Source organism: Oncorhynchus keta, chromosome 3 (assembly GCF_023373465.1).
Source record: "Oncorhynchus keta strain PuntledgeMale-10-30-2019 chromosome 3, Oket_V2, whole genome shotgun sequence".
NCBI lineage: Eukaryota > Metazoa > Chordata > Actinopteri > Salmoniformes > Salmonidae > Oncorhynchus > Oncorhynchus keta.
Window position 1 is genome coordinate 17,592,453 of NC_068423.1, and position 25,585 is coordinate 17,618,037.

Here is a 25,585-nt window from a genome sequence, read left to right on the forward strand (position 1 = left end):
TGAATATTCTATTCAAGCTAAGGAGAAACAGACAAACCTTTAGTGCAAAGTAGCTGTAAAAGATCAATAACGTCTGTTCTGGGAAAGCAGTCTTTACTGTGCCCATTAAAGTGCCCTGGTGCTTCAAAAGGCTAGGGTGTGTGCAGACCGAGTGGTTAACTGGCAGGGGCAGGCACTGAGAGTCAGGACTTGGTGGAGTACAACCACATGCCATACTAGATACTGTACCACACCCCGAATAATCCCAATGCTACTCAGCCAATTACAACACAGCTTTCCTGACTGAGGGCTTGTAGTAGGCCTGTTGTAAGGCTGTGGAACTTGTTCAGTATGCTTCAGTTGTTGACTCTTGTTATGTTCATACAAATATTTACACATGTTAAGTTTGCTGAAAATAAACGCAGTTGACAGCGAGATGACTTTTTTTTTGAGTTTATATACATACATATATACATATATGCACACACACACACAGTGGGGCAAAAAAGTATTTAGTCAGACACCAATTGTGCAAGTTCTCCCACTTAAAAAGATGAGAGAGGCCTGTAATTTTCATCATAGGTACACTTCAACTATGACAGACAAAATGAAACAAAAAATCCAGAAAATCACATTGTAGGATTTTTTATTTATTTATTTGCAAATTATGGTGGAAAATAAGTATTTGGTCACCTACAAACAAGCAAGATTTCTGGCTCTCACAGACCTTCTTTGAGAGGCTCCTCCTGTTGTCCCCAGTCAACTGTAATTACAGTTATTGTGAAGTGGAAACGTCTATGAGCAACAACGACACAAAGTGGTAGGCCACACAAGCTCACAGAACGGGACCGCCGAGTGCTTCAGCACGCATTACATAAAAATAGTCTGTCTTCAGGTACAACACTCACTACAGAGTTCCAAAATGCCTCTGAAAGCAACGTCAGCACGTCAACTGTTATTCCAGACCTTCATGAAATGAGTTTCCAAAGTTTGATGGAGGAGGAATAATGGTCTGGGGCTCTAATGTCATGGTTCGGGCTAGTGAAGGGAAATCTTAATGCTACAGCATACAATGACATTCTAGACGAGTCTGTGCTTCCAACTTTGTGGCAACAGTTTGGGGAAGGCCCTTTTTCCTGTTTCAGCATGACAATGACCCTATGCACGAAACAAGGTCCATACAGAAATGGTTTGTCAAGATCGTTGTGGAAGAACGCCGACTGCCAGCCAGGCCTAATCGCACAATATCAGCGCCCGACTTCACCAATGCTTGTGGCTGAATGGAAGCAAGTCCCTGCAGCAATGTTTCAACATCTAGTGGAAAGCCTTCCCAGAAGAGTGAGGCTGTTATAGCAGGAAAGAGGGGACCAACTCCATATTAATATCCATGATTTTGGAATGAGATGTTCGACAAGCATGTGTCCACATACTTTTGGTCATGTAGAGTATTTAACTTCACTAGGGTAGGGGGCAGTATTCAGAATTTTGGATGAAAAGCATGCACAAATTAAACTACCTGCTACTCAGGCCCAGAAGATAGGATATGCATATAATTAGTAGATTTGGATAGAAAACACTCTAAAGTTTCAAAAACTGTTAAAATAATGTCTGTGAGTATAACAGAACTGATATGGCAGGCAAAATCCAACCCGGAAGTACTATTATTTTGAAAGGCTGTTTATCCATTGAAAGACTTAGGACCCAGTTAATATATATATGTAATATATGCCATTTAGCAGACGCTTTTATCCAAAGCGACTTACAGTCAGTTCACGATCTCTATGGCTTCCTCGACATGTGGCCAGTCTTTAAGCATTGTTTCAGGCTTTTACTCTGAAAAATTAGGGAGATACAGCACTTTCAATCAGTGGCCAGTGGAAATTTCCATTCATCAGCCATGCACCCTGTTTCTCCTTTTTTATTGACAAAGCTTTGTCCGGTTGAAATATTATTGATGACAAAAACATCCGGAGGATTGATTTTAAACATCGTTTGGCATGTTTCTACTAAATTTTATTGTATTTTTTTTAAACTTTTCATCTGGACTTAAGCATTCGGATTACTGGACAAAACGCGAACAAAAAGGAGGTATTTGGTCATAAAAAGGGACATTATCGAACAAAACGAACATTTGTCTAACATGGAGACCTGGGTGTGCCACCAGATGAAGATCATCAAAGGTATCTGTTGACTACACAACATGGCAGATATCTGTTTGGGTTGTTTTGGTCTCTGAGCGCCATACTCAAATTATAGCATGGTGTGCTTTTTCCATAAAGTCTTTTTGAAATCTGACACAGCGGTTGCATTAAGGAAAAGTGGATCTAAAATTCCATGCATAACAGTTGTATCTTTTAGCAAGGTTTATTATGAGTATTTCTGTAAATTGATGTGGCTCTCCGCAAAATCACCAGATGTTTTGGAACTACTGAACATAACGCGCCAATGTAAACTGAGATTTTTGGATATAAATATGAACTTTACCGAACAAAACATACATGTATTGTGCAACATGAAGTCCTATGAGTGTCATCTGATGAAGATCATCCTAACCCTAACCCACGTACCCTAGAGAGGTTAAGGAGAAGTTTCTTTATTCGTATGTTTAATAACACTTGTATCGTTTATCAATGTTTATGATGAGTATTTCTGTAATTTGATGTGGCTCTCTGCACTTTCACCGGAGGTTTGTTTGAGACAATGCATTTATGACCATAACGCCCAATGTAAACTGAGATTTTTGGGTATAAAAATTAACTTTATCGAACAAAACAAACATGTATTGTGTAACATGAAGTCCCATCTGATGAAGATCAAAGGTTAGTGACTAATTTCTCTATTTCTGCTTTTTGTAACTCCTCTCTTGGCTGGAAAAATGGCTGTATGGTTTTCTATGACTAGGTGTTGACCTAACATAATCGCATGATGTGCTTTCGCAGTAAAGCCTTTTTGGAATCGGACACTGTGGTTGGATTTACAAGAAGTTTATCTTTAAAATGGTGGAAAATACTTGTATGTTTGAGGAATTTAAATTATGGGATTGCTGTATGTTTGAGGAATTTAAATTATGGGATTGCTGTTGTTTTGAATTTGGCGCCCTGCAATTTAACTGGCTGTTGTCGAGGTGGGATACTAGTCCTTGAGAGGACGGGGGCTGGGTTTAAAAATTTAAAATATTGGACAAAACACACATCACGACAAGAAAGACACCATAACACTACATAAAGAGAGACCTAAGATGACAACATAGCATAGCAGCAACAGAGAAGACACAGACAGAGAAAACTTGGAGGAGAGGAATAAAGTCAATGGCTACATCCCAAATGGCACCTTGGTCAAAAGTAGTGCACTACATAGGAGCCTGAGGGCACACACTTAGTGTGTTGTGAAAACTGTTGAATGTATTTAAAAATATATATATATAACTGCCTTAACTTTAATGGACCCCAGGAAGAGTAGCTGCTGCCTTGTCAACAGCTAATGGGGATGCATAATAAATACAACTAGTGTGCCATTTGGGACACATCCATGTCTATGGGAGACTGATAATACACAAAAGCTTCCATGCAAACAACCGTACCGTCATGTGGTTGATGCCCTGTGGGCATGAATGATAAGGAGTGGGATAGGGGCTGGCATGCATTCACAGAGGTAATACCAAAGGGCAATTCCACGGTAACAGCGACACAGATTATTCACTTAAAAATGTATGCCAAACAAAAATAAACATTGATTTCAAAGTTTAACCATGTACTCTTATGTACAAGGACTATTTGTAACTAATAGAGACATACCACAAGCGACTTACAGCTGTAATCGCAGCAAACGGTGGCGCTACAAAGTATTAACTTAACATTTACATTTTACATTTAAGTCATTTAGCAGACGCTCTTATCCAGAGCGACTTACAAGGGGGCTGAATAATTTTGCACGCCCAATTTTTCAGTTTTTGATTTGTTAAAAAAGTTAATATTCAATAAATGTCGTTCCACTTCATGATTGTGTCCCACTTGTTGATTCTTCACAAAAAAATACAGTTTTATATCTTTATGTTTGAAGCCTGAGATGTGGCAAAAGGTCGCAAAGTTCAAGGGGGCCGAATACTTTCGCAAGACACTGTGTATGTAATATATATATATATATAGCCAGGTCGCAATTGTAAATGAGAACTTGTTCTCAACTTGCCTACCTGGTTAAATAAAGGTGAAATAAATCAAATAAAAATATATATGTATATATATATATCCTCAGCTTTCATTTGACATTCTATGAACTTATGTTGGTGCTAATGGGTCCTTTTACATGGAAAAGACCCAAACAGGCGTTATTCTAAAGGTGCATGTAACAGGGACATGCAGTCCTCCCCCATAAAACCACGAGATGATAACATAGCCATGGGTCTGCCTACAGACACAATATGACGAGGGTAAATCATTCCCAAGGGGTTTAAAGTACAAAGTATTTATTCAGTAGAGAATGGAGATTCGGCCCGTCAGGTGTTATGAAAATAAAACCACAAATTGGAACAGAAGAAGCCAGAAGGAAAGCGTCAGGAGCCAGTCAAGTGTTAAAATTTGAGTTTAACACCAAAGAAAATAACAAAACAGCATATTCTCAAGCTTGGGTTATCCAGAACATTCATAGGCCTATGTGCAGCCGGCCTGATTGCAGGTTATGGGTTGAAATACAGCAGTAGTGAGAAACTCGAACTTTCGGGACTGGGTGTCGTTTGCCTTGGTGTCTATAGCAATGATTCTACAGGGGGCTTTGTTCGAATAGAGAGAGGAGATTCTAGGGATTATGGAGGGTCTAATCAGCAATCAGTGTAGCTAGCACTGGTTCAAAGCCATCAGCCCCATCTCATCAAGAGTATTGACAGTGGGCAGGGTGAATGACAGTGCGAAAGGGAGAAGAGGCAGAGGAGAGACAGAGTGTTAGGGCTGCACAATTAATCAATTGTTTTGACGAAATTGCAATATTGACATGGGCAATATCCATTTTGAGCCATGAATGTAACATTCAAATGTAATAAGGGTCCCTTGGAAAACTGACCAACACTTTGCTTCCTACCCTATCACAGCTTCTACCAACCCAAGATAGACCGCATCCTGTTATATCCAATGGGAGCAAATTAATCAGTGGCCAGAACAAGAGGAGGTTGGCAGAGCCAAGCACAAGCTAGCGAGATCCTATTGTTTTAGCATGTATTTGCATATTTCCATTAGGGAACGCCTACTCTGTGAAGTGTGCCGGTGTAATAACTCAATTTGTCCTTGCACTCTCTCTAAACAGTGCAAGTTTTTTTTAAACTTTGGTAAAGGTTAAAGTCTATAAAACTTTGTCCATTCTGTTCATAACAGATTCTAGTTTGGGGAAGAGAAAACTGTTGTGATCAAGGGCTCCACTCAATCAGATCCTCTTCAGCCGACATCCGCATAGTGGTTGTTTTGGTGGTGTTGGAGAAAGAACTGCGTTATAGCTGTCAAATCCACAAATGGCTCCCGGCAATGGCATTATACCTAAAGCAGACATTGCAATTGGCTGCATGGAGTCACATCAACAGAAATCCCATGCAGCCTTGTTTACAAGTTTGAACACTGGAATGTGAGATTAATCTACACCACCATTAGGTTGATAAACATCCATCTTCTCCCACTGCCGGACACTGGGCAACCTCTTCCTACCATATTTGGTAGTGAGTGGAAATGGCAAACAGATGCATACATCTGGTGAATCATCTGGCTCATTGTTCTGTAGTTTTAGTGTACCTGGCTTTTTCATTTGTTGTCATGCCAAACACCAACTACAGAAACGGAATACTAATTTTATTTATATGATTCCAACAGTTCATCTGAGTGGTTTGAGCTAAAAATCACAATCACAATATTTGGTTAAAAACAACTCACAATTACAGTATTTGCCCCATGTCGTGCATGCCTTAATGTGTGTGTGTGTGTGTGTGTGTGTGTGTGTGTGTGTGTGTGTGTGTGTGTGTGTGTGTGTGTGTGTGTGTGTGTGTGTGTGTGTGTGTGTGTTAGTAGTAGACTAAGCTATGTTGCTGCAGGGGAAAGTTGCTGTGCTGCATTGTGGTGTTGCAAGGTTGGCCAAGGACAGGGAATGCATGTAGATGAATGGGTTTGCACAGCGTGCTAATGAGCTTTGGCCTTCATAGAAGACACTGGGCACCTAGCTGAAACCAACACTCTCCCCCTCTCCCTCCTTGAACGGTTTCAAGGCCAAATCAAATGGAGATGAGATGTACTCCTGCTGCAGTTCATCCGTTTGAGGGGCCCTCTGCTACTGACGGTGATATTCCTGTGCTCTCGACTTCGTAACGAGGTGACCTCCGGGTTGCAGTTAGCACACAAACACACAGATATTCAGCAGACATCTACAGTGCCTTCAGAAAGAATTCACACTCCTTGACTTTTTCCACATTGTGTTGTGTTAAAGCCTGAATTTAAAATACATTTAAAATTTAGATTTTGTGTCACAGGACTACATACACACATCAAAGTGGAATTATGTTTTTAGAAATTGTTACAAATTAATAAAAAATAAAAAGCTGAAATGTCTTGAGTATTCAAGTATTCAACCCTTTTGTTATAGCAAGCCTAAATGCTAGCAGATAGCGCAATGACTGGAAGTCTATGGGTAACGCTAGTTAGCATTGGCACATGAAAATACCTCAAACTTCCTTCATACTGGGCACAGAGACAAAAAAAAAAGGCATAAACAAGTTCATCTGACTCTGGGGAAGTAAACAAAGGATCTCATGCCAAAATCCTGAAGAATACCTTTAACAAGTCACATAATAGGTTGTATGGACTCACTCTGTGTGCAATAATAGTGTTTAAAATGATTTTTGAATGACTACCCCATCTCTGTACTCTACACATAGGAAACTTACAGATTATTCTCAGTCAAGAAGTGCATTTCAAACAGATTCAACCACAAAGACCAGGGAGGTTTTCAAATCGCAAAAAAGGGCACATATTGGTAGATGGGTAAAAAATAAATAAAGCAGACATTGAATATCTGTTTGAGCATAGTGAAGTTATTAATTACACTTTGGTGTATCAATACACCCAGTCACTACAAAGATACAGAGGTCCTTCCTAATTCAGTTGCCGGAGAGGAAGGAAATCGCTCAGGGATTTCACCATGAGGACAATGGTGACTTTAAAACAGTTACAGAGTTTAATGGCTGTGATAGAAAACTGAGTATGGAGCCACAAGGTTTAGTTACTCCACTACACTAATCTAAAAGGACAGAGTGAAAAAAAATCTATGGCAATACTTGAAAATGGCTGTCCAGCAATGACCACCAACCAACTTGACAGAGCTTGAATCATTTTTTGTACAATCCAGGTGTGCAAAGCTCTTAGAGACTTACCCAGAAAGACTCACAGATGTAATCGCTGCAAAGGTGATTCTAACGTGTTGACTCAGTGGTGTGAATACTTATGTAAAATAGATTTTTCTGTATTTTATTTTCCCAAAAATGGCAAACATTTCTAAAACATGTTTTTACTTTGTCATGTGGAATAAGTCAATGGGTATAAATACTTTCTGAAGGCACTGTATAACACTATATCAACCCATCTATGAAACTTTCACAGTTGCAGGTCTAGTTGGAGCTTAGAGGTCAGTTGACTAACTCTCCTTCCATCACCTTGGCTGTCCCTCCGGGCTTAGGTTCAATGGAAGGCCCAACATACGATACACCACCACCTCCTACTAGCCAGCAGTGTTACCCTCCAATCCACTGGATACTCAGTCTAAACCAGGTCAAATCAGTTTAAACCAGGTCAGACAAGCTGGCAGGCAAAAGCCTCATTAAAATAAATCCCAGGCAATATCACACTATCACAGGAATCATTGTCAATATTTCCACGACAGATCTCCTTTAAAAACCAGCACAGATATGTTACAGTAGGAGAAACAGCATCACCAGCACACACACACACACACACACACACACACACACACACACAAAGGCCCTATAAAATCCACAATGTGGAGAATGCAGATGGAGTCACAGGATCCAGACATTAAAACAGAATTTTAAAAATGCTGAAAAATGTATTGAACTTAGTAAAGGAATCAAATTTGTGTAGGAGTTCGTGATGATGCTAATGAAAAGTATTCTGGTAGATGGAAAGTTTTTCCCAAAAACCTTCTCAATTAAATATCAACTAAAAAGTAGCCTATGCTTGCTTACCTGGTAGAATGATTTAATTATTTGCATCAATCCAGTGGGTATTCGTTTTGAAAACCATCACATGTGGCTACGAAAACACTGCTAAACAACAGCCTCTTACTAGGTGCGCACTGAAATTAAAGGGTAACTGCAACCAAAAATATCTAACTATCTCACATTTTCCCATACCTCAAAAAGTGGACTCCATTGTTGTGGACTTCTAAAAACAACTACATTTGATGTTCTATAAACAAAACAAAAAAAAAACAAAAAAAAAGTGGTTCTGAGAGAGAACCTCGTTTTTAAAAAAAGAGGAAAACGGAAACCTAAAACACAAAACGGAGAAATTGGAATAGAATGGCACACAGAAACCCCAAGACAAGTCTAGGCAGAGCTGCTGTTGATACGCAACAACTGTGGGACGCATTGAAGCCGTTAGCAGTACATGAAGATGTGATGCTTTATGCTCATATGGATATTTCTTGGAACCCTGCTTACGCAGTGTACCGCTAGAGATGACTTGCATGTGATGAATGGGTTATCAATGAACAGGCAGGGGGATAATTATAACTACACAGGCCTATAGCTTTGCACTTTTTAGGCAGCATGGTGTCTCGTGTTTTTATAAATGAACAAGTGTTTCACCACAAATAGCCTAGTGAATTGGGAATGATGCGTTTGATGCCCCCAATGCTTTCCCACTACTCCATGCCCATTTCAGAGAAAGTCATTATCATGCCATCATGTCTTAAAGGGGAACTGCTTCCTAGAACTAACTTCTCTGGTTATAAAAATGGCCTGTGTCATCAATATGGTTGCAAAGGGTCAGAAACTTTCCGGTAAACTTCCAGAATTTTTCCATGGGAAGTTAAGCCCGGGAATTTGGGGAATTTTGCTTAAATTCATCAAAAAAAAGTTCACTTTTAACAGTGAAACTTTTTTGTGGGATACACAAGGCAATTCTGGGTCTTGTGTGTCGCAACTCTACCTTGTTTTTCTACAGATGGAGGACAGGATAGATGGTTTGTCATGGAGTCCCCTGACTAAAAGACGGTTTGCTACAAATGTTTAAACTGGGAGAGACCTTGCATTCAAATTATACAAGACATGTTTTGAAGAACTACATGTCTAGGAACTGTTTTATATGGGATACCATACTAAAGAAGACTAAAGGCTGGTTTACAGTCCGTCTATCGACATGTCTGTAGACTATTGTCGTAGCAACATCAAACTTTGTTGTAGTTATGAAGCAGCCCAGTGCTCCAAATAGCCTACTTTCTCTATTTTAAACCCATCCGTTTTACTGAATTCATTTTTAATGTCAACCTAGCAAGCCAGGCAACTAAAAGCAATTTTCGACACAATGTTTTTGTTTGTTGATGCTAGTAGCCAGTTCAAATAAAAAGTATAGCTGACAAACACATTCTTGGCTGCACCCGACTCCCAAGTGGGTGGGCCTATGCCCTCCAAAGCCCACCCATGGCTGCGCCCTACCCAGTCATGTGAAATCCATAGATTAGGGTCTAATGAATTTATTTAATTGACTGATTTCCTAACATGAAATGTAACTAGGGCTATCCCCGACTAAAGAAAATCTTGGCCGACCAAAGGTCATCTGTTCTTTCGACCAATCGATTGGTCAACATTTTTAAACATGTTTTTCTCTCCATATATAGAAACACCCTAAATGTTTAAATCAAATCAACTATATGCATTAGGCTCGTCTGATGCTTTACTTTTACGGTGCCAGAGATCTAGATAACCAGCAGGGAAAAAAACTTAAATGGACTGAACTAATGTCCTACCACTCTAGCTGGTATGGTTAATCAAAATTCTATCCAAATCCAAATGAAAATTATACAAACCAAAAAATCAACTTCTATTGCCAATTATGTAAAAAATAGCCTACATAAAGACAACAAATAAAAACATTGCAGCCAGGAAACATCCTGATAAAAATAAATATCCTATGAATCACATAAGCCACACATGGCCTGTCTGCAACGGACTTGAATCATTGTATCAACTATTAACTTGGGTCCGGCTTGAAGCTTGCACTAGCAAACTTGCAACATTGTATAAAATATTCTGGGCCCTCAGAGTTTCCTGCGCCAGTGAGCTCGGTATAGACACAACTGTAAAGTCAGGCACTGATAAGAAGTACACTAAAATACAGAAAAACGCATGTAAAAAATGTTATAAATTGATTTGCATTTTAATGAGGGAAGTAAGTATTTGACCCCTCTGCAAAACATGACTTAGTACTTGGTGGCAAAAGCCTTGTTGGCAATCACAGAGGTCAGACGTTTCTTGTAGTTGGCCACCAGGTTTGCACACATCTCATGAGGGATTTTGTCCCACTCTTTGAAGATTTTCTCCAAGTCATTAAGGTTGAGGCTGACGTTTGGCAACTTGATCCTTCAGCTCCCTCCATAGATTTTCTATGGGATTAAAGTCTGGAGACTGGCTAGGCCACTCCAGGAACGTAATGTGCTTCTTCTTGAGCCACTCCTTTGTTGCCTTGGCCGTGTGTTTGGGGTCATTGTCATGCTGGAATACCCATCCACGACCCATTTTCATTGCCCTGGCTGAGGGAAGGAGGTTCTCACCTAAGATTTGACGGAACATGGCCCCGTCCATCGTCCCTTTGATGCGGTGAAGTTGTCCTGTCCCCTTAGCAGAAAAACACCCCCAAAGCCTAATGGTTTCCACCTCCATGTTTGACGGTGGGAATGGTGTTCTTGGAGTCATAGGCAGCATTCCTCCTCCTCCAAACACAGCGAGTTGAGTTGATGCCAAAGAGCTCCATTTTGGTCTCAATCTGACCACAACACTTTCACCCGGTTGTCCTCTGACTCATTCAGATGTTCATTGGCAAACTTCAGACGGTTATGCATATGTGTTTTCTTGAGCAGGGGGACCTTGCGGGCACTGCAGGATCAGTCCTTCACGGCGTAGTGTGTTACCAATTGTTTTCTTGGTGACTATGGTCCCAGCTACCTTGAGATCATTGACAAGATCCTCCTGTGTAGTTCTGGGCTGATTCCTCACCGTTCTCATGATCATTGCAACTCCACGAGGTGAGATCTTGCATGGAGCCCCAGGCCGAGGGAGATTGACAGTTCTATTGTGTTTCTTCCATTTGCAAATAATCGCGCCAAATGTTGTCACCTCACTAAGCTGCTTGGTGATGGTCTTGTAGCACATTCCAGCCTTGTGTAGGTCTACAATCTTGTCCCTGACATCCTTGGAAAGCTCTTTGGTCTTGGCCATGGTGGAGTTTGGAATCTGATTGATTGATTGCTTCTGTGGACAGGTGTCTTTTATACAGGTAACAAACGGAGATTAGGAGCACTCCCTTTAAGAGTGTGCTCCTAATCTCAGCTCGTTACCTGTATAAATGACACCTGGGAGCCAGAAATCTTTCTGTTTGAGAGGGGGTCAAATACTTATTTACCTCATTAAAATGCAAATCAATTTATAACATTTTTGACATGCGTTTTTCTGGATTATTTTGTTGTTATTCTGTGTCTCACTGTTCAAATAAACCTACCATTAAAATAATAGAATGATCATTTCTTTGTCAGTGGGCAAACGTACAAAAATCATTAGTGGATCAAATACTTTTTTCCCCTCACTGTATTTTATGACATTTCCACTGGATCAGAGCATTACTTTTTCCCCTTTTCACACTGAGTGGTTATCAAAAGGGAGAGACCTGGAAAGATTTTTCAAATACAGTGAAGAATTATTGTAATTCTTAATGGATGTAAAAACAGACTTTGTTTGCTTGCTGTTTGAGGTGAAGGAAACATTACTTTGAGAAGCTCCACAGGTCATTAGAGGTGGTGCATTAAGCCAATCAGAAATACTATCACATCCCCAAATTGGCACATTTATATGCCTACATTTGTGCAAAGGCCAGGTAGCCTATAGGCCAACTTCTATGCGTGCGCGTCCTTACTCAACAAGGACAGGGGCGCTCCAAACCAAAGAAAATTACTAAATTAACAAAACTCATAAATGGAATGAAATAAACCAAAGCAAAACAAATTGGCGGGAGAGAGCGCATTCTGGAAAGAGAACAGTGCATTGTGCATCTGGGTGAATGGTCAATCTGACGTCTGCATTGGCCATGCAGCATTTACCGTGATAGGGCCTCAGCAGAAGTCAGGGCATTCATACTTCTTGTGCTTTATGGAGCAGTGCAGCACTGTGTCAAGGAAGTGAGTTTTTGTTTATAGAGATTGTACCGCCTCCCACCAACCGTCAACCAATCATGTCAATGCGGAGCTATACAGAGCCCTCGGCATTGTTATAACACTTGGGATGCGCATGACAATGCGGTATGGAGCTCTATTTGGCCACTCCTGCATTGTCTTTCTTGGCTGTGTGCTTATGGACGTTGTCCTGTTAAATGGTGGACCTTCGCCGCAATCGGAGGTCCTGAGCATTCTGAAGCAGGTTTTCATTAAGGAGCTCTGTACTTTGCTCCGTGTATCTTTGCTTTAATCCTGACTAGTCTCCCTGTCCCTGCCACTTAAAAACCTCACCACAGCATGATGCTGCCACCACCATGCTTCACCGTAGGGATGGTGCCAGGTTTCCTCCAGATGTGACGCTTGGCATTCAGGCCAAATAGTTCAATCTTGGTTTCATCAGACCAGGGAATCTTTGTTTCTCATGGTCTGAGTTCTTTAGGCACCTTTTGGCAAACTCCACTCTAACATAAAGGCTTGAGTGGTGGTGTTACAGCGATGGGTGAACCTTCCAGAAGGACAACCATCTCCACAGAGGAACTCTAGAGTGACCATTGGGTTTCTTGGAAAACCTACATTTACATTACATTTACATTTAAGTCATTTAGCAGACGCTCTTATCCAGAGCGACTTACAAATTGGTGCATTCACCTTATGACATCCAGTGGAACAGCCACTTTACAATAGTGCATCTACATCTTTTAAGGGGGGAGGAGAAGGATTACTTTATCCTATCCTATGTATTCCTTAAAGAGGTGGGGTTTCAGGTGTCTCCGGAGGGTGGTGATTGACTCCGCTGTCCTGGCGTCGTGAGGGAGTTTGTTCCACCATTGGGGGCCAGAGCAGCGAACAGTTTTGACTGGGCTGAGCGGGAACTGTACTTCCTCACTTGGCCCTTCTCCCCCAATTGCTCAGCTTGGATGGGTGGCCAGCTCTAAGAAGAGTCTTGGTGGTTTCAAACTTCTTCCATTTAAATATGATGGAAGCCAGTGTTCTTGGGGACATTCAATGCTGCAGACATGTTTAGGTACCCTTCCACAGATCTGTTCCTCGACACAATCCTGTCTGAAAGGAGGCTTGGCTTTTTGCTCTGACATGCACCACAGGTTGTCTCCAAGTTGTAGAAACATCAAGGATGATCAATGGAAACACGATGCAACTGAGCTCAACTTCGAGTCTCATAGCAAAGGGTCTGAATACTTCTGTAAATAAGGTATGTGATGTTTTTTAATCAAATTTGCAAACATTTCTAAAAACCTGTTTTTCTTTGTCTTTATGGTGTATTGTTTGTAGATTGCTGAGAATAAGAATTGGGGGGAAAAAAATCAAGGCATCTGAACATTTCAAAGGGCAAATTTCTACCAGGTGATTGTGGAGGCCAAGTCATCTGATGCAGCACTCCATCACTCTCCTTCTTGGTCAAATAGCCTTTACACAGCCTAGAGGCATGTTTTGGGTCATAGTCCTGTTGAAAAACAGTATATACATTCTATTACAGTTAAATAGTTAACACACATAAGGCATTGAATCTTAGTGCAAGAGGCGTCACTACAGTCCCTGGTTCGAATCCAGGCTGTATCACACACATAGGAAGGGACTTCCTCACCCACTGAAGATAGAACCTCACCCAGAGAGTGGGCATGTCAGTGTGGTAAGACAGCCAAATCCTTAAATTAGGCCATAGAAATAGAACTGAAAGCCATGCTAGTTCTGCGAGAGCTGAAGTTGTATGAAATATGTTTATGCTCCTTGTTCTATCTGTGGTTGTACTCTACACACAAAGACTGTTTTGACCTAAAAACATTAGGTCAACGCAGATTAATAAAATTGGCGCTGGCCAAGAAAAGTTCCATTGCAAAATAATGCTTCTCAGCCTATTCATTGATGGAAATACATTTGACTGGTCATGCTTATTTGTCTATAGGTTAATTAAATTAGCGCGTGTACAGTATATTTGTTACGCATCTTATTTGTCACACGAGTACAGTATACAGATACAGAGCCTTGAAAATCTGTCAGACAGTGCGAGAGCTGCTGCTACAGCATCTAAAAACAGCAAATGCATAGGCAACCGGAGGCAGGCTTCATCAGCGCGTCACACACCAATTTGCAATAAGCTGGAGGCAATATGCATTTTGAAAACATATACTTATAATTGTTTGAAACCTGAACGTATTACTTCATATTATGAGGCATGTCTTACCTTGCTCCAAAGAAGCTTAGCCTAAATCAGACCATATCCAGAGGAAATTATTTTATATCTAACTTTCTTTCATTGCCCAGTAGCCAAAAGGCACAATCCTAGTCATATTAGCATGTTTTTGCATATTGGACAGCTATTCTAAAATCTTCAAAATTGCGCATCAGAAATTGCGAAGACAGACCGCACATCGTTGCATCCTCGACTTGCATGTTATGTTAATATGATGTGATTTCTGTCATTTTAAGCACTGTGGGAACGACATGAAACACACTCCAGACTTTGATACTTCTTGCTATCTTGGTGTAACAGTATAACTTTAGACCGTCCCGTCGCCCATACCCGGGCGCGAACCAGGGACCCTCTGCACACATCAACAACTGACACCTACGAAGCATCGTTACCCACCGCTCCACAAAAGCCGCAGGGGAACTACTACTTCGAGGTCTCAGAGCAAGTGACGTCACCGATTGAAACACTATTTAGCGCGCACCATCGCTAACTAAACTAGCTGTTTTACATCCGTTACACTGGCATAACTGTGATTTGACAGAGGAATATCAGCTAGCCAGATAGCTGCCGCTGGCTAGCCTATCCCCAAGATATGCTAGCTACCCAGCTGCTGTCAGATTGGTTCAACACAAGGTCAGCGCAGCCGTTAGCATACACATAGAACTGAATTAGCAGATCATCTTGAGATGGTGAGTCAGTCAGGAGGGGAGAAGTCCTCAACTTCAAAACGTCTCTCCATAGCAAAGCTAGCTTAGTTTACCTCGCTGTCACTAAGTTACTCACTACTGCCCTTGCTTGTTTGTTGTGATTGAATGGCAAAGACACACTAAACATTAAACCACAACCCCAAAGACAACTCTCGTTTGGAATTTAGTAATGGCCGCTGCATTTCTTTATGAGCACCGGATGAAACACATGCAGAATCATTGAGTGCAGTTCACCTTTGAGACAGCAAAATGTAGGCTACCTGAGGCCCAACCACAGGAAAACAAAGCATACTGTAACGACCCTGGGTTTATAAGCGCGGAAATCGAGTCTGCCGCACGAGCATGCTTTTGCGGCACAGTCGATAGCGCGCGAGACCTGCTCCCTGCTGTTTCATTACATTGGTGTCAGAAGTGGAATACCAACACTATTCATCTATGACTATCAGAGATATAGCCAAACCTTCTGATGGGAGTTCATAGGGCTGGGAATTGCCAGAGACCTCACGATATAGCATTATCACGATACTTAAGTGCCGATTCGATATGTATTGTAATTATAACGATTCAATATGCATTTCAATACTGCGATTTGATTGCAATTTGATGTTCCAAACATAATGCTCACTATACAGTGCCTTCGGAAAGTATTCAGGCCCCTTGACTTTTTCCAGATTCTTTACAGCCTTATTCTAAAATGGATTAAATACAATTATCAAGAATCTACACACAATACCACATAATGACAAAGTGAAAATAGTTAAGAAGTTTTTGCAAATGTATGTCATTTTAACAGAAATACAATATTTACCACAAGTATTCAGACCCTTTGCTATGAGACTCATATTTGAGCTCAGGTGCATCTTGTTTCCATTGATCATCCTTACGCTGTTTCTGTAACTTGATTAGAGTCCAACTGTGGTAGGTTCAATGGATTGAACATGATTTGGAAAGTCACACACCCGTCTATATAAAGGTCCTACAGTTGACAGTGCATGTCAGAGCAGAAACCAAGCCATGAGGATTGAAGGAATTATCTGTAGAGTCCAGAGATAGGATTGTGTCGAGGCACAGATCTGGGGAAAGGGTACAAAAAAAATGTCTGCAGCATTGAAGGTCCTCAAGAACACAGTGGACTCCATCATTCTTAAATGGAATTAGTTTGGAACTACAGAGACTCTTCCTAAAGCTGGTCGCCTGGCCTAACTGAGCAATCGGGGGAGAAGGGCCTTGGTCAGGGAGATGACCAAGAACCAGATGGTCACTCTGACAGAGCTCTAGAGTTCCTCTGTGGAGAAACTTCCAGAAGGACAACCATCTCTGCATCACTCCACCAATCAGGCCTTTATGGTAGAGTGGCCAGACGGAAGCCACGCCTCAGTAAAAGGCACATGACAGCCCACTTGGAGTTTGCCAAAAGGCAAAAGGCAAAAGACTCTCAGACCATGAGAAACAAGATTCTCTGGTCTGATGAAACCAAGATTGAGCTCTTTGGCCTGAATGCCAAGCGTCACGTCTGGAGGAAACCAGGCAACATCTCTACGGTGAAGCATGGGGGTGTCATGCTGTGCGGATGTTTTTCAGCAGGAGGAACTGGGAGACTAGTCAGGATCGAGGGAAAGATGAACGGAGCAAAGTATAGAGAGATCCTTGATGAAAACTTTCTCCAGCGCGCTCAGGACCTCAGACTGGGGCGAAGGTTCACCTTTCAACAGGACAATGACCCTAAGCACACAGCCAAGACAACACAGGAGTGGCTTCGGGAAAAGTCTCTGAATGTCCTTGAGTGTCCCAGCCAGAGCCCAGACTTAAACCCGATCTAACATCTCTGGAAAGACCTGAAAATAGCTGTGCAGCAACATTCCCCATCCAACCTGACAACACTTGAGGATCTGCAGAAAAGAATGGGACCAACCCATTCAAATAAGTGTACCAAGCTTGTAGCGTCATACCCAAGAAGACGAGGCTGTAATTGCTGCCAAAGGTGCTTCAACAAAGTACTGCGTAAAGGGTCTGAATACTTATGTAAATGTATTATAGATCCGTTTTTTATTTGTAATAAATTGGCAAAAATGTCTAAACACCTGTTTTAGAGGGGGGACTTTAATACATTTTAGAATAAGGCTGTAAAGTAACACCTTTTGAAAAAGTCAAGATGTCTGAATACTTTCCCGAAGGCACTGTAGGTCTGCTGCTCCATGATTTTAATTTTAACAACCAATACCTTCTTACGGTCCAAATGTCTGCTTTTCAGAGAGCATTTAGAGCATGCCTCTCCATACCGTCTGACTCAACAATGTAGCGGTCAAGAGTCGATCAGAGACGTGAAAGGAGTTATTTTCAAAACCAGATCAATTACTTCAGGGTTCAAGGTTAGAAATGTTCAGATTTGAGCCTAATTAGTGGCAATACAACTTCCTCCTAATATTGAGTTGCACACCCTGTTGCCCTCAGAAAAGCCTCAATTTGTCAAGGCATCGACTCAACAAGGTATCAAAAGCGTTTTTCACATGGATGCTGGCCCATGTCGACTCCAACAGTTGTGTCAAGTTGGCTGGATGTCCTTTGGGTGGTGGACCATTCTTGATATACATAGGAAACTGTTGAGCATGGAAAACCCCGCAGCGTTGTAGTTCTTGACACACTCAAACCAGTGCGCCTGGCACCTACTACCATACCCCGTTCAAAGGCACTTAAATGTTTTGTCTTGCCCATTCACCCTCTGAATGGCGCACACACAAACCAGGTCTCAAGGCTTAAAAATTATTTCACCTGTTTCCTCCCACATTAATCAGTGTAGATGAAGAGATTTAACAAGTGACATCAATAAGGGATCATAGCGCTCACCTGGATTCAACTGGTGAGTCTGTCATGCAAAGACCAGGTGTTCATAATGTTCAGTACACTCAGTGTAGAAGCCTAACTCAATGGTATGGCAGTAAGGTAGTAAGATAGGCAGTAAGGTAGTAATGCAGGTAGTAAGGCAGCAATGTAGTAAGAAAGCAAGGTAGTATGGCAATTAGCCATCCATCACAGTAGCCTAATCCTTAGCTCATGCATGACCATAGGCTAACATATATCTAAAAGTGGTTCTCACCTAAAGGCAAAGTGCCCTCTAGTCCAGACAAGGTCACCAAGAGAGCACCAGGCAGTGTTACCTGCAGCAGCACTCTCCTATTCTGTAGAGGATGATAGAACGCACACACCATTCCCTTAAACCACAATGAGCAGAAACCACAACGTGCAGGGCACAATGACTCAACCTGACAACTCAGAGGATGCAGAAGGAGTGTGCTTCCCAAATGCCACCCTATTCCCTACATAAGGCTCTGGTCAAAAGTAGTGCACTATGGGACTAGTTCAAAAGTATTGCACAAAATATGGAATAGGATGCCATATAGGACTTAGCAGAGGTCTTTATTCAACAAGTAGGCTAATAGATTTGTAAAACAAATCAAAATATAAACTCCTCATTATCCTCTGCTTTGTAACAATGAGTCCATGTGTCTCATACTTATTATTACTCTGTGCCTATGTGAATGACATGTTATTTTAGGGAACCTCCCTTTCTGGGTCTGCTGATCAGGCAAAGTCAAATACTCAGCAAACTAACTGCTGCCTTGAGCACACATACACAGCTGAGACTTCTCTGCAGCGGAACACAGAGAAATTCAAATATCGTGAAAACACTTACCCAACACTCCAAGGGCTGCTAGCCAGAACATCCACTTCAATGAGCGACAAAATCTTTCCAATATACACTACCGTTTAAAAGTTTTGGGTCACTAAAGAAATGTATTAAAATATCAAATTGATCAGAAATACAGTGTAGACATCGTTAATGTTGTAAATGACTATTGTAGCTGGAAACGGCTGTTTTTTTATGGAATATCTACATAGGTGTACAGAGGCCCATTATCAGCAACCATCACTCCTGTGTTCCAATGGCACGCTCTGTTAGCTAATCCAAGTTTATAATTTTAAAAGGCTAATTGATCATAAGAAAACCCTTTTGCAATTATGTTAACACAGCTGAAAACTGTTGTTCTGATTAAAGAAGCATTAAAACTGGCCTTCTTTAGACTAGTTGTGTATCTGGAGCACCAGCACTTGTGGGTTTGATTACAGGCTCAAAATGGCCAGAAACAAATAACTTTCTTCTGAAACTCGTCAGTCTATTCTTGTTCAGAGAAAGGTAGTGCAGCTCATCCAGGATGGCACATCAAAGCGAGCTGTGGCAAGAAGGTTTGTTGTGTCTGTCAGCGTAGTGTCCAGAGCATAAAGGCGCTACCAGGAGACAGGCCAGTACATCAGGAGACGTGGAGGAGGCCGTAGGAGAGCAACAACCCAGCAGCAGGAGGAGCACTGCCAGAGCCCTGCAAAATGACCTCCAGCAGGCCACAAATGTGCATGTGTCTGCTCAAACGGTCAGAAACAGACTCCATGAGGGTGGTATGAGGGCCCGACGTCCACAGGTAGGGGTTGTGCTTACAGCCCAACACCATGCAGGACGTTTGGCATTTGCCAGAGAACACCAAGATTGGCAAATTCACAACTGGCGCCTTGTGCTCTTCACAGATGAAAGCAGGTTCAGACTGAGCACGTGACAGACGTGACAGAGTCTGGAGACGCCGTGGAGAACGTTCTGCTGCCTGCAACATCCTCCAGCATGACCGGTTTGGCGGTGGGTCAGTCATGGTGTGGGGTGGCATTTCTTTGGGGGTCCGCACAGCCCTCCATGTGCTCACAGAGGTAGCCTGACTGCCATTAGGTACCGAGATGAGATCCTCAGACCCCTTGTGAGACCATATGCTGGTGCGGTTGGCCCTGGGTTCCTCCTAATGCAAGACAATGCTAGACCTCATGTGGCTGGAGTGTGTCAGCAGTTCCTGCAAGAGGAAGGCATTGATGCTATGGACTGGCCCGCCCGTTCCCCAGACCTGAATCCAATTGTGCACATCTGGGACTTCATGTCTCGCTCCATCCACCAACGCCACGTTGCACCACAGACTGTCCAGGAGTTGGCGGATGCTTTAGTCCAGGTCTGGGAGGAGATCGCTCGACCATCCGCCACCTCATCAGGAATATGCCCAGGCGTTGTAGGGAGGTCATACAGGCCACACACACTACTGAGCCTCATTTTGAATTGTTTTAAGGACATCAAAGTTGGATCAGCCTGTAGTGTGGTTTTTCACTTTAAATTTTGAGTGTGACTCCAAATCCAGACCTCCATGGGTTGATAAATTTGATTTCCATTGATAATTTGTGTGATTTTGTTGTCAGCACATTCAACTATGTAAAGAAAAAAGTATTTAATAAGAATATTTCATTCATTCAGATCTAGGATGTGTTATTTGTCTAGTTTAAAACCAATGTCAAAGCTGACGTGCAAACCTATATAACGTAGGTACATGACGTAATCACACCACATAAAATGTCGCGCTACACGTGGAACCTAACCTAGCCCACAATGTCTGCTGTGTGGATCGAGCAGTCAACAAGTCGAGCAGTCATTAGAAAGAGTAAGAACATTTCAGCGAGACAACTCAAAGACGAAATCTATTAACACCAAGATACTGGAATTCATTACCCTTGACAATCCACCATTCTCTGTCGTGGGTGACGTTGGCTTTCGCGACTGGTCTAGCACTGGTACACACTAACGTTACCAAGTGTGCTATTGTTCAGATGTTGCCCTACTGGAGTTACACGGTAATTTCGTCTCTGATATTAGCTTCATGACAAACTATGGAACAGCATTTGGGTCTTTGCGTATCAAAAAAGATACACGTCAAACGACACAATAACACTATTTGACTCGTTAAAAAAGCTTTTAATTTGACACCTCAAATAACAGTTCTATTATAGAATATTGAGTGTTCTGAAATTGTACGTACAAGCCAAGCGCCACCACTTCTACCAGTAGCACTGTCAAAGCTGTACAAAAAAGTCTGCAAATAAGCAAACAAAATAAAATAAATTGTATTTATCATGTGCGCCGAATACAACCGGTGTAGACCTTACAGTGAAATGCTTACTTACAGGCTCTAACCAATAGTGCAAAAAAGGTGTTAGGTGAACAATAGGTAAGTAAAGAAATAAAAACAACAGTAAACAGACAGGCTATATACAGTAGCGAGGCTATAAAAGTAGCGAGGCTACATACAGACACCGGTTAGTCAGGCTGATTGCGGTAGCATGTACATGTAGATATGGTTAAAGTGACTATGCAGATATGATAAACAAAGAGTAGCAGCAGCGTAAAAAGAGGGCTTGGAGGGGGGCACACAATGCAAATAGTCTGGGTAGCCATTTGATTACCTGTTCAGGAGTCTTATGGCTTGGGGGTAAAGAATGTTGAGAAGCCTTTTTGTCCTAGACTTGGCACTCCGGTACCGCTTGCCATACGGTAGTAGAGAACAATCTATGACTGGGGTGGCTGGTTTCTTTGACAATTTTTAGGGCCTTTCTCTGACACCCCCTGGTGTAGAGGTCCTGGATGGCCCTATAGGATGTCTCATCGTTGTCTGTGATTGGGCCTACCACTGTTGTGTCGTCTGCAAACTTAATGATGGTGTTGGAGTCGTGCCTGGCCATGCAGTCGTGGGTGAACCGGGAGTACAGGAGGGGACTGAGCAAGCACCCGTGTGGTGCTCCAGTGTTGAGGATCAGCGTGGCAGATGTGTTGCTACCTACCCTCACCACCTGGGGGCGGCCAGTCAGGAAGTCCAGGATCCAGTTGCAGAGGGAGGTGTTTAGTCCCAGGATCCTTAGCTTAGTGATGAGCTTTGAGGGTACTATGGTGTTGAACGCTGAGCTGTAGTCAATGAATAGCATTCTCACATAAGTGTTACTTTTGTCCAGGTGGGAAAGGGTAGTGTGGAGTGCAATAGAGATTGCATCATCTGTGGATCTGTTTGGGCGGTATGCAAATTAGAGTGGGTCTAGGGTTTCTGGGATGATGGTGTTGATGTGAGCCATTACCAGCCTTTAAAAGCACTTCATGGCTACAGAAGTGAGTGTTACGGGTCTGTAGTCATTTAGGCAGGTTGCCTTCGTGTTCTTGGGCACAGGGACTATGGTGGTCTGCTTGAAACATGTTGGTATTACAGACTTAATCAGGGACATGTTGAAAATGTCAGTGAAGACACCTGCCAGTTGGTCAGCACATGCCCAGAGCACACGTCCTGGTAATCAGTCTGGCCCCGCAGCCTTGTGTATGTTGACCTGTTTAAAGGTCTTACTCACATCAGCTACGGAGAGCGTGATCACACAGTCGTCCCAAACAGCTGATGCGAGCATACAAGTGATTTCGCTCATCTAGTAGGCTAGTGTCACTGGGCAGCTCGCAGCTCTGCTTCCCTTTGTAGTCTAATAGTTTGCAATCCCTGCCAAATAAGACGAGCGTCGTAGCCGGTGTTGTATGATTCAATCTTAGCCCTGTATTGACGCTTTGCCTGTTTGATGGTTCGTCGCAGGGCATAGCAGAACAATGTGTTTACAATACCGCGCTGGTAATAAATCATTATTTGTTCAACCGCAACTTCTGGGGTAGCTAGCTAGCTTTAGGTTTGTACCTAGCTAGCACCAATACAACCAGCCTGAAAACAATGACCAGTAAAAACTGCAGTCATTTTCATTATTCTTAGCAAGGTTTTCGGAATCGTTATGAGTACGTATTAGGTAGGTAGCTAGTTGTTCGCCTATTGAAATTGAACTTGAGTTCATGAAAATAAATAGCTAGCCAGCTACTTAATCCTGTTGCCCAAAGCTAACGTTATAAGCAGCCAGCTAGCTTCACCTGGCGAGTGAGTCTCAACCGGACCGGGTTGTGAAGCTAGCCACAATAAAGATTAGGTACAGCAGTGCAATTTGCAGTTTGACTTCAAAATAAAAGTACCTATTTGAAAGTGATGCAGAAGGTTAAAAATTGGTGGAATCGTACCATATTTAGACTAGATAATGTTAAACAAGGTTGGAATGTGAAGCAATGAACTGGGGTATCAGTCTACTCGGTGACACCCACAGAACACAACTATGAAGAGATTACGCAAATATTAGCGTTGTAGCTCTTATCGCGGGACTGTGACTGTGTGAATCACCTCCCGAGTCAGCCTATTGTGTGTATTGACATTCATATCGCACTGTACAGCTTTACCTAAGGATTTGGGATCAATGAAATGGGGTATCAGTCTACTCAATACCCAATATATATTTTCCCAACGTCCTCTTCAAAGTTCAGACAAACATCCACGTAGTATTGTTTTTCCTCCGAAATAGTGTTCAATACACATAGGTTCACAATAAATGTGGCTCAATTCACAATTGTTTCAGAGTCCCGCAATAAGAGTGACGACACGACTGTCCTCGGTGTCACTGACTAGACTGATACCCCATGTGATTGATCCACAATCCCGAGGTAAGGCTGTACAGTGAAATAAGTATGCCCCCAATGCAATTCTACAGTATAATACATCCAGTGTGAATTCAACAGATGTCAAATTAACAAATTATCTTTTGTTGATTTTATATAACATTCCAACCTTGTTTACTATGGTCTATTCAATTGTGGCATAATTCTACATTTGTATTACTTGCATCACTGTCAATGACATACTTTTATTTTGAAGGCAAACCCCAAATTCCACTATTGTGGCTAATCCTTATTGTGTCTAGCTTTCCATAAAGTTGAAGTCGGAAGTTTATATACATTTAGGTTGGAGATATTAAAACTCTTTTTTCAACCACTCCACAAATTTCTTGTTAACAAATTATAGTTGGTTAGGACATCTACTTGGTGCATGACACAAGGAATTTTTCCAACAATTGTTTACAGACAGATTATTTCACTCACTCACAATTCCAGTGGGTCAGAAGTTTACATACACTAAGTTGACTGTGCCTTTAAACAGCTTGGAAAACTCCAGCAAATTATGTCATGGCTTTAGAAGCTTCTGGTAGGCTAATTGACATAATTTGAGTCAATTGGAGGTGTACCTGTGGATGTATTTCAAGGCCTACCTTCAAACTTAGTGCCTCTTTGCTTGACATCATGGGAAAATCAAAAGAAATCAGCCAAGACCTCAGAAAAAGATGTGTAGACCTCCACAAGTCTGGTTCATCCTTGGGAGCAATTTCCAAATGCCTGAAGGTATCACGTTAATCTGTACAAACAATAGTACGCAAGTATGAACATCATGGGACCATGCAGCCGTCATACCGCTCAGGAAGGAGAAGCGTTCTGTCTCCTAGAGATGAACGTACTTTGGTGCGAAAAGTGAAAATCAATCTCAGAGCAACAGCAAAGGACCTTGTGAAGATGCTGGAGGAAACAGGTACAAAAGCATCTTTAGCCACAGTAAAACGAGTCCTATATTGACATAACCTGAAAGGCCGCTCAGCAAGGAAGAAGCCACGGCTCCAAAACCGCCATAAAAAAGCCAGACTACGGTTTGCAACTGCACATGGGGACAAAGATTGTACTTTTTGGAGAAATGTCCTCTGGTCTGATTAAACAAAAATAGAACTGTCTGGCCAAAATGACTATTGTTATGTTTGGGGGAAAAAGGGGGATGCTTGCAAGCCGAAGAAAACAATCCCAACCGTGAAGCGCAGGGGTGGCAGCATCATGGTGTGGGAGTGCTTTACTGCAGGAGGGACTGGTGCACTTCACAAAATAGATGGCATCATGAGGCAGGGAAATTTTGTGGATATATTGAAGCAACATCTCAAGACATCAAGTCAGGAAGTTAAAGCTTGGTCGCAAATGGGTCTTCCAAATGGACAATGACCACAAGCCTACTTCCAAAGTTGTGGCAAAATGGCTTAAGGACAACAAAGTCAAGGTATTGGAGTGGCAATCACAAAGCCCTGACCTCAATCCCGTAGACAATTTGAACTGAAAAAGCGTACATGAGCAAGGAGGCATACAAACCTGACCCAGTTACAGCAGCTCTGTCGGGAGGAATGGGCCAAAATTCCCCCAACTTATTGTGGGAAGCTTGTGGAAGGCCACCTGAAACATTTGACCCAAGTTAAACAATTGAATGGCAATGCTACCAAATACTAATTGAGTGTATGTAAACTTCTGGTAAGAAGTTTTAGGTTGAAGTTATTATAGGAATTATAGGACAATTTCTCTCTATACGATTTGTATTTCCTTAACCTTTGACTATTGGATGTTCTTAAAAGGCATTTTAGTATAGCTTCCGTCCCTCTCCTCGATCCT

The 25,585-nt window shown here is 42.0% G+C and overlaps 1 protein-coding gene across 2 annotated transcripts in view; it reads right to left on the bottom strand.

Moving 5' to 3' along the window:
- ccser2b (coiled-coil serine-rich protein 2b) overlaps nt 1-25,585 on the bottom strand; it is a 120,390-nt gene that overhangs the window by 85,546 nt on the left and 9,259 nt on the right. The gene's annotated exons all lie outside the window — the stretch shown is intronic.